The sequence below is a fragment of the Podarcis bocagei genome (assembly GCF_964188305.1).
Source record: "Podarcis bocagei genome assembly, chromosome: 10".
NCBI lineage: Eukaryota > Metazoa > Chordata > Lepidosauria > Squamata > Lacertidae > Podarcis > Podarcis bocagei.
The window spans coordinates 14,428,126-14,436,296 of NC_138135.1; the positions used below are offsets into that span (position 1 = coordinate 14,428,126).

Sequence of the window (8,171 nt, forward strand, 5' to 3'; positions counted from 1 at the left end):
GGATGCTACTTGCCCAAAGATGGAATGAGGACAATCTACCTACAAAAGAAGGATGGAAAATTAGTCAAAATGACTGGGAAAATCAGAGATTAAGAGGTCAATAAATTTAACAAAGAATGGGGAATTTAAAAAAGTTACTTAAAAAGAAGACTATAAACAATTGAAAACATTAGCAGGATTTTGAAAACACTTGCAATGAAGAGAGAACAATGATAAACATTGAGTTTTAAGAAAATATGGAGAATATCATAAAATCATAGAATCATAGAGTTGGAATAGACCACAAGGGCCATTGAGTCCAACCCCCTGCCAAGCAGGAAACACCATCAGAGCACTCCTGACATATGGTTGTCAAGCCTCTGCTTAAAGACCTCCAAAGAAGGAGACTCCACCACACTCCTTGGCAGCAAATTCCACTGTCGAACAGCTCTTACTGTCAGGAAGTTCTTCCTAATGTTTAGGTGATATGATGCAGTTAGAAAAGAATATCTGGGGAAACCATGGAGGGAAGTCTTGGGATTCTGAGAATCCTATTTGTAAAATGATTATGATTTATGTATGATGATAAATGCTAAAAGTGAAAATGAATTTTAAAAAAGAAAATAATATATGCGTCCATGAGCCCTTTGACAGCTTGTGCAGGAGGAACAAATCAGCGGGCAGAACAGGGTCCTTCAGTCCCTGCTAGCTTCAAAATATGCCTCATATCCAATGTGTGCTGGTGCGTCACAAGGTCGTTTTTGATAGGGGAACCAATGTCCCCACTGTGGAAGGACGTGTGGGTCCAGAATTGGCCTCCACAATCACTTACGGACTCATTGTTAAAACCGTGTTTATGGAAGACAATCTTACTCAGCTATGAGTGATCACCGAAGAAGAAGAAGAAGGTGCGTCTACACAGGAGTTCAAGCATGGACAATAAGTTTGCTTAGGATGAGAGTCCTGGTCCTGTTGAGTTCAATCTTATACAGTGGTACCTCGGGTTACATACACTTCAGGTTACATATGCTTCAGCTAACATATGCTTCAGGTTACAGACTCCGCTAACCCAGAAATAGTGCTTCAGGTTAAGAACTTCGCTTCATGATGAGAACAGAAATCGTGTTTCGGGGGCGCAGCGGCAGCAGGAGACCCCATTAGCTAAATTGGTGCTTCAGGTTAAGAACAGTTTCAGGTTAAGTACGGACCTCCGGAACGAATTAAGTACTTAACCCAAGGTACCACTGTATCTGAATTCGCAACTGAGCCCGAGAACACGGCCAGAGTTTTACTGCACTGCAAACACTGTTCAGCAGGCGGCGCTGTTGTTATGATGATGATGATCGGTGCTGGATTGTTTTGTGGGAGTAAAAGAGGGTTCCACTTTATTCTTGCTATTAAATCATGGTTGGTGTGAACCTCACAGCTTCATGAAGCCTACAAAAAGAGGATGGGCAAAACAGTCTTCTTCACAGAGGGCTGCTGCTTTGAGAGAGTGGAGCGGAGAGAGGCAGATACTCCTTGACTAAGGTGAGTTCTTTGTACTCTGAAGTGCTAGGAATCTGGCATCCATAAGGACCAACTGCAAAAATTCTCAAGGCAGAATTAGTTCCTGAATGTTATTTCATGCATTCGTTGAGATCGCCAGAGGAGTTTATAGAATGACTCCAGAGGCGAGGTGCCAATCCTGGAACTGCATATATTCTATAACATTTCACATCTCTTGCATTTTCTAACTCTACTTCCCTTTCTGCAGGACTTTTCTGTTGCAGTCCATTCTGTTAGGAAAAGTTCTGTTAGAGAAATACAGCAACGCATCACTTTACTTGTGTGTACTTCGCTCCAACATTTCACGATCTGTTTGCCGCTTGTAAAATGCAAAAACTAAAGACATAATGAGAATGAATGACTGCAGATATGAATGAGATAGATGCGGTGGGGGAAGCATTTTGCATGATAAAAGTCTGTAAGCATTGCCAGTGCTTTTTTCTGGGGGGGGGGGGACGCATACCCTAAACATTTTGTGAATCTAAGTTTGGCCTCATTGAGGGGCAGTATTTCAGTATGAATAGGAAAATGGAGAGTACCCCTAAACATTTTTTTAAGAGGAAAAAAAAGCACTGAGCATTGCTATTTATTTGTTGCGGTCTATAACCTGCCTTTCCAAAACTACACACACACACACACCAGAGAGAGAATTCAAGGTGGTTTAATGGTTAGTTGGAATTAGCTACTTTCCAGATGAAGTATGACTGAAGTAAGATTGGGAAAGTTTTGAAAACTTATGAGCACCAGACCAGTATAGTGAAAAGAGTATAATATATAACAGAGTTTCTGGTTCAAATCTTTGCTTAGCTGTGAAGTCATAGAATGTCTGCCAGTTTTTAAAAAAAAAACACCCCCCCTTTTTTTTGCAATGTTAACAAACAAAGGTAAGTGAGGGGAAGGGAGGAAAAAGAATAGAATGCAATAAAATAAAAATAAAGATATAATATATAATACTAATAGTAACAAAAACAAAACAAAAACAAGCTTTTGCCAGAATGACCTACAGCACAGGATCATTGTGAGGATACCATGGTGTATATGCAGATTCCCTGTGTACATGGTTCCTTGGTTAAAGATCAGAATGTAGAGGAACGCAGGAAGCTGCCTTCTACCAACTCAGACCATTGGTCCATCTGGCTCAGTATTGCTCGCTCTGGCTGGCAGCATCTCTGCAGAGTTTCATGCAGCTAGTCTTTCCCAGCCTTAACTGGAGATGCCAGGGATTGACTGACAGAGCAGATGACCCACCACTGAGCTGTGACTCTTCTCCTTTGCAAAATGCAGTAAGATGAAGAGGCTTGTCACTAACTCGCCTTCTGTTTTCTCGCCTTTCCTCACTCCGCCGACCCTTACGAATCAGGACTGTGACATGATCAGGCTTTTGCTTTTGTCGTTCCTGCTGGCAGTCATTGGTCAGAATGGGACTTGGGGAAAACCTGTTCACGGGGACATCAGATCCATCCTGCAGGTTGATTTTTCAGGTATGGCTTTCATCTTATTTATCCATCTGTCTGTCCTGCCTACCTTGTCTCTCCGCTGGTTCTCTTATTCCCGGGTTGTGGGTGTTCTATTCTCTGGACCATCTAACTCAGGCACCCCCAACCTGTAGCCCTCCAGATGTTTTGGCCTACAACTCCCATGTTCCCTAGCTAACAGCACCAGTGGTCAGGGATGATGGGAATTGTAGTCCAAAAATCTGGAGGGCCAAAGGTTGGGGATGCCTGATCTAACCCTAACCCTAAGGGCATAGCAACTGCTGGACAAAAGTCAGCTCATTCTGATCTCCTGCCACTTCAGGTCATGGCAAGCTGGTCACACGCTGGGCAGCCACCTTAAATGTGGGACTAGGACGTGGGTGGCGCTGTGGGTTAAACCACAGAGCCTAGGACTTGCCGATCAGAAGGTCGGTGGTTCGAATCCCCACGACGGGGTGAGCTCCTGTTGCTCAGTCCCTGCTCCTGTCAGCCTAGCAGTTCAAAAGCACATCAAAGTTCAAGTAGATAAATAGGTACTGCTCCGGAGGGAAGGTAAACGGCATTTCCGTGTGCTGCTCTGGTTTGCCAGATGCGGCTTAGTCATGCTGGCCACATGACCCAGAAGCTGTACGCCGGCTCCCTCGGCCAATAAAGTGAGATGAGCACTGCAACCCCAGAGTCGGTCACGACTGGACCTAATGGTCAGGGGTCCCCTTTACCTTTAGAGATGAGTGGGTTTGCCCAAATTGGAATCCATTCTCTCCTTCAGGAACATTCCCCAGCTGTTAGCTCCTATGGTCAGTGGTATAGCATGTAGCGTTCCCCCTGATAGGCTCATCAAGGCCAGAGCTGCGGGGAGGCAAGCAGCGCCCGGGCCGGTCCTTTGGGACTGGGCCAGTAGTGGTACCTCCTTCTCCTCATGGCTGGCAAAGGCACCATGTCCACCCCACCCCTGGTCTGTCCAAGAGGGGGCAGAGGGAGGGCGCCAGCACTGCCCACCCAGGAGGGAGGAAGAGGAAGGCAGGAAAGCATTGCCAGAGCCACATGAGTTGCCCAGGGTGCTGCACTGCAGAGACAGGTTCCGACACAACAGCGCTCCTGGCTTCACGTTTCTGTGATCCCAGGTTGCGGCTAGTTTGCAAGGAGAGACTCCCTTCAATAGACGCTGGCTGGTGAAGGGACTGACTGCTGCCCAGACCACCAGGGAGCACAACACTTTCCCCAGCCCGGGTGCCAGCAACCCACGCTATGCCCCAAGTCACCTGTGCTTGGCCAGCTGTTTTGCCTAACAAGGCAGGACCTTTTCGGCAAGCTAGGCTACATAAGTTGCTCCTCTGTTTGTCCAGATCTTACAACCATGAAATTACTAAACTGGGGTCATTCCACTTGTTAAGTTGTGGGTGAACATATCAGACGACACAGCGATTCTTCAAACAGCTCTTGTTTATTCACAGGCCAGAACAGAACTTCAGTACATAACACCCCTCCCCACTGAGATAAGGCGTTAGTTACAATCGTAATGGTTTCCTTATACAGTGGTGCCCCGCAAGACGAATGCCTCGCAAGACGGAAAACTCGCTAGACGAAAGAGTTTTCCGTTTTGGAGGTGCTTCGCAAAACGAATCTCCTATGGGCTTGCTTCGCAAGATGAAAATGTCTTGCGAGTTCCTGCGGGTTTTTTCCCCTTCACCCCCCTTTTTCTAAGCCGCTAAGCCGCTTATCAGCTGATCTGATAAGCCGCTAAGCCGCTAAAAGCCGCTAATAGCGCTAATCCGTCAATGAGCTTGCTTCGTAAGACGAAAAAACTGCTAGACGAAGAGAATCACGGAACGGATTCTTTTCGTCTTGCGAGGCACCACTGTATACAGCACTACACGTAATGGTTCAATTAGGCACAAAAGCATATTGGTTACATTTCACCTACTTCTATTAGACCGACTGTATTACATGTCCAACGACATAGTCCTTTAAATAAGTTGGGCACCTGGAAACTCTGCCAGACCGCCGGGGAGCGGTACCCAGGTGTGTCCCTTAGCTGCCGGTGGCGCAGGCCTCGATTCTTGGCACGCTTGACAGGCGGAAACCCAGGTCCGGGGGGCCGCCCAATTCTTGCTGAGGCTGTGGCGCGAATCTAGGTGGCGTTGAAACCAAGTCCCCTGCATCCGCTGCTGTGGGTGGAACATCCGCAAGTGGAGTTGGCAGAATGTCAGGCACGGCAGAGGTCTGAGTCTGTGGGAAGTCCGGCAGACCCTCTGAAGCAGCTTGGTTCGGCTCCACGCCGGCAGTTTGCGAGAGAGGTGTAGGTGGAGCCCAGTGGCGTAGCGTGGGGGGTTCAGGGGGGGCCGGCCGCACCGGGCGCAACATCTGGGGGTTAGGGGGCGCATATCCACGGGTTAGGGGGCGCAAATCCACGGGTTAGGGGGCGCAAATTACTTGCCTTGCCCCGGGTGCTAACAACCCACGCTACGCCACTGGTGGAGCCTCGCCATCTGTAAGTGTCTATTCCGGAGCCACGAGCGCAGTTAGGGGAACAGAACTTCAGTACATAGCACCACTCAACCACAAATACCACTACAGGCTAATTGTTCTCGAGTTTCCTCCTAGACGCAGCAGATCCAGCCAACGATTTCCAAGCCAAGAGGAATTCTTATCACGCTGCCCGAGGCCCTGAGGTTCTCAACGCGGCAGACCCGTCCAGCCTTTGCTACCTCATCCAAGAGAGCGATACCGAGAGCCAGATCTCTTGCAGGCTCCGCTTCACCAGGAGCAAATTCAATTTCAACCCTTTCGGACTGCGATTCGGGAAACGGCAGGGGGGTGTCTTGGATGCCGATACCGGGAAACTGGGTCCCCAAAGCAGCAGCAGCAGCAAAATGCTGCAGTCCCTGCTGAAACCCAAACTGGACCGGATGATAGAGCTGTGTGGGGAGATGTGGGGAGAAGATTGTTAAGCTTTGCAAAGCAAATCCATTCCAGGGGCCAGGCATTTGTAGCACAGGTATCAATAACTGGGTTAGGGAAACGATTTCAGGCACCCACAAAACACAAAACAAAAAAAAAAAAACACTGTTGAAACCAACAAATCAGGCAAACTACAAATTCTGGCCCTAAGAATAATCCAGAATATATTCGGCCCTGGCTGAGGTTATTAAATATCCCCTGCTTTCAAAAATGTATGTGCTTCTGCTTGGGTGCCTCTTCTCATAAAATGAACTATTATTATTTTGTCAGTTAAAAAGGACTTAAAAGTCCTTCTAATTACACGCCATGTGTCTTTTCTTTACGAAGGAGGCTATTGTCCTGCTTTTAAAATAGACCAAAATCTTCCAGAGTATGTGTTGTTTTTCCTGAAGGAGATACTCTGCTTGGGTGGCTATTTATACATCACCAAAAAAGGAGAGAGAAAATGCATCACCACAGCTATGCACAAAATTTGAACGAGTCAATTTATAGGTAGATGTGCAAAATTAGAAGGGGGGGGATTAATGTGATTTAAATAGAAATAAAATTATTCTCCCTTAAGTGAAGCATACACAGGTAACCTAGCGGCAGACCTTCCTAGTATAGTAAGAAGTTCTGAATTTCTATTCAAATAAATCGTTGATGGACAACTCTCTTCTGTAAAACAGGACAAATGGCGACCCTTCATTCTATACCTTTATGCCTCCTTTTTGATTTAAAAAATGAGGAGCCAGTCCCCATGCCTTGATAAAAGTGCCACAGTTGCAGAAAGAGGTGCCATTATTCCGTACCAGCAAGTACCATCACAAAAAAGGATGGCAGAGAAAAACGGCATTTGTTAAGCATTGGTGAATTATTTCATAAAATTTATGTACCGCTCGATTGCAGAACCTTAGGCCTTGTCTCAGGCCTGGTAGTAAAACTCAACAAGTTTGGAGAGCAGAGTCCAGCCTCCACCATTTACCATGTAAACCCAAGAAGAACTCATTTGAATTTAATTGTATTCACTGTATTTTTTGTAACTTAGGCTTTGTTCTCACTGAGGTGAAAAACCTTTGTCCGGGCTGCACAATGGCAGACCACATGTGGAAGCTTATGTGGCAAAACTTCCTCATAACAAAAACAGTTCCTCCTGTAAGAAATTGAGAACGTCGGGGGGAAAGTTAAGCTGGACCCCATTCGTGATAATAAATATTCAGTGTGGAGGCCATTATTTCGGGAAGAGAAAGATTCAAACTGTATTGCCATTGTTGTTGAGTCATTTAGTCATGTCCGACTCTTTGTGACCCCATGGACCAGTAGTCAAGACTTAAATTTACCCTCAGTGGGAACTAGGCCTCAGCACAACCAATATTCAAGTTTGCAGTCTCGTCAAAAACGCTTTTTCATGTGCTAGAATATGGCACCAAAGCTGCACGTTTGTCTTCTGACAATAAAATGTGTTCTCTGTGTCACAATATGAGTGTGAAAATGGCCGGTGTTGTGACTTAATTTTCATCTACAATGAAGCAAGTGGGAATACTGGTTTCACTGTGATGTACACTTGCTTCCCTCAGACTTTTGCCCTCCTTCCAGGAGCATAAAAGGATGCTTTGCCAAATCAGACCATGGCCCCATATGGTTCAGTCATGTCCACATTGTATACAGAATCAGGTCCAACTCCCAGCAATGCAGGAATCAAAATTCTGGCTGGCTCTCCCAAGGTTTCGGGCATCTCTACTATTGAGCCACAGCCTCTTCCCCAGTTTATAAATACAACTGTATCCCACCCCACCTGCCAATTCTGTTTTATCTATCCAGGAGTTTTGTCACTGACTAATAAAGTATTTGTGAATCCCTTTTATCTGCAGTGAACAAGGCAGAAATTCACCATTGTTGAGGTTCGGACAGGCCTTTTCAAAACAGGGTCAGAGAGAGGATTTATAGATCCTGGAGGAAATGACTCAGATTGTACTTCTTAACATGCACTGGCTGTCAAGTTTTCCTCTCTGCTTCATATGCTACTGGATCTTAGTGAAATAAGATTCATCTGTGAGACAACTTACAAAGCACCAACTCATAAAAATAGGTCACTGCATAACAGAACCATCAGATTAGCACAGGATTATAAAATACAAAGCAAATGACCATCACTGAATCAAATTAGTTCTCTAAAAACTCATGAGAAGCACATGTTTTCAGCAGGAAGTGAAACAGCAAAATTGTAGG

General features: G+C 45.9%; 1 long non-coding RNA gene across 1 annotated transcript; it reads left to right on the forward strand.

Moving 5' to 3' along the window:
• The first annotated feature begins 1,376 nt into the window (after positions 1-1,376).
• LOC308595876 lies at positions 1,377-7,420 on the forward strand. Its single transcript, XR_014012162.1, has 3 exons — positions 1,377-1,509; positions 2,888-3,008; positions 5,607-7,420. It is a non-coding gene; the product is annotated as an uncharacterized lncRNA (long non-coding RNA).
• The last annotated feature ends 751 nt before the right edge of the window (positions 7,421-8,171 follow it).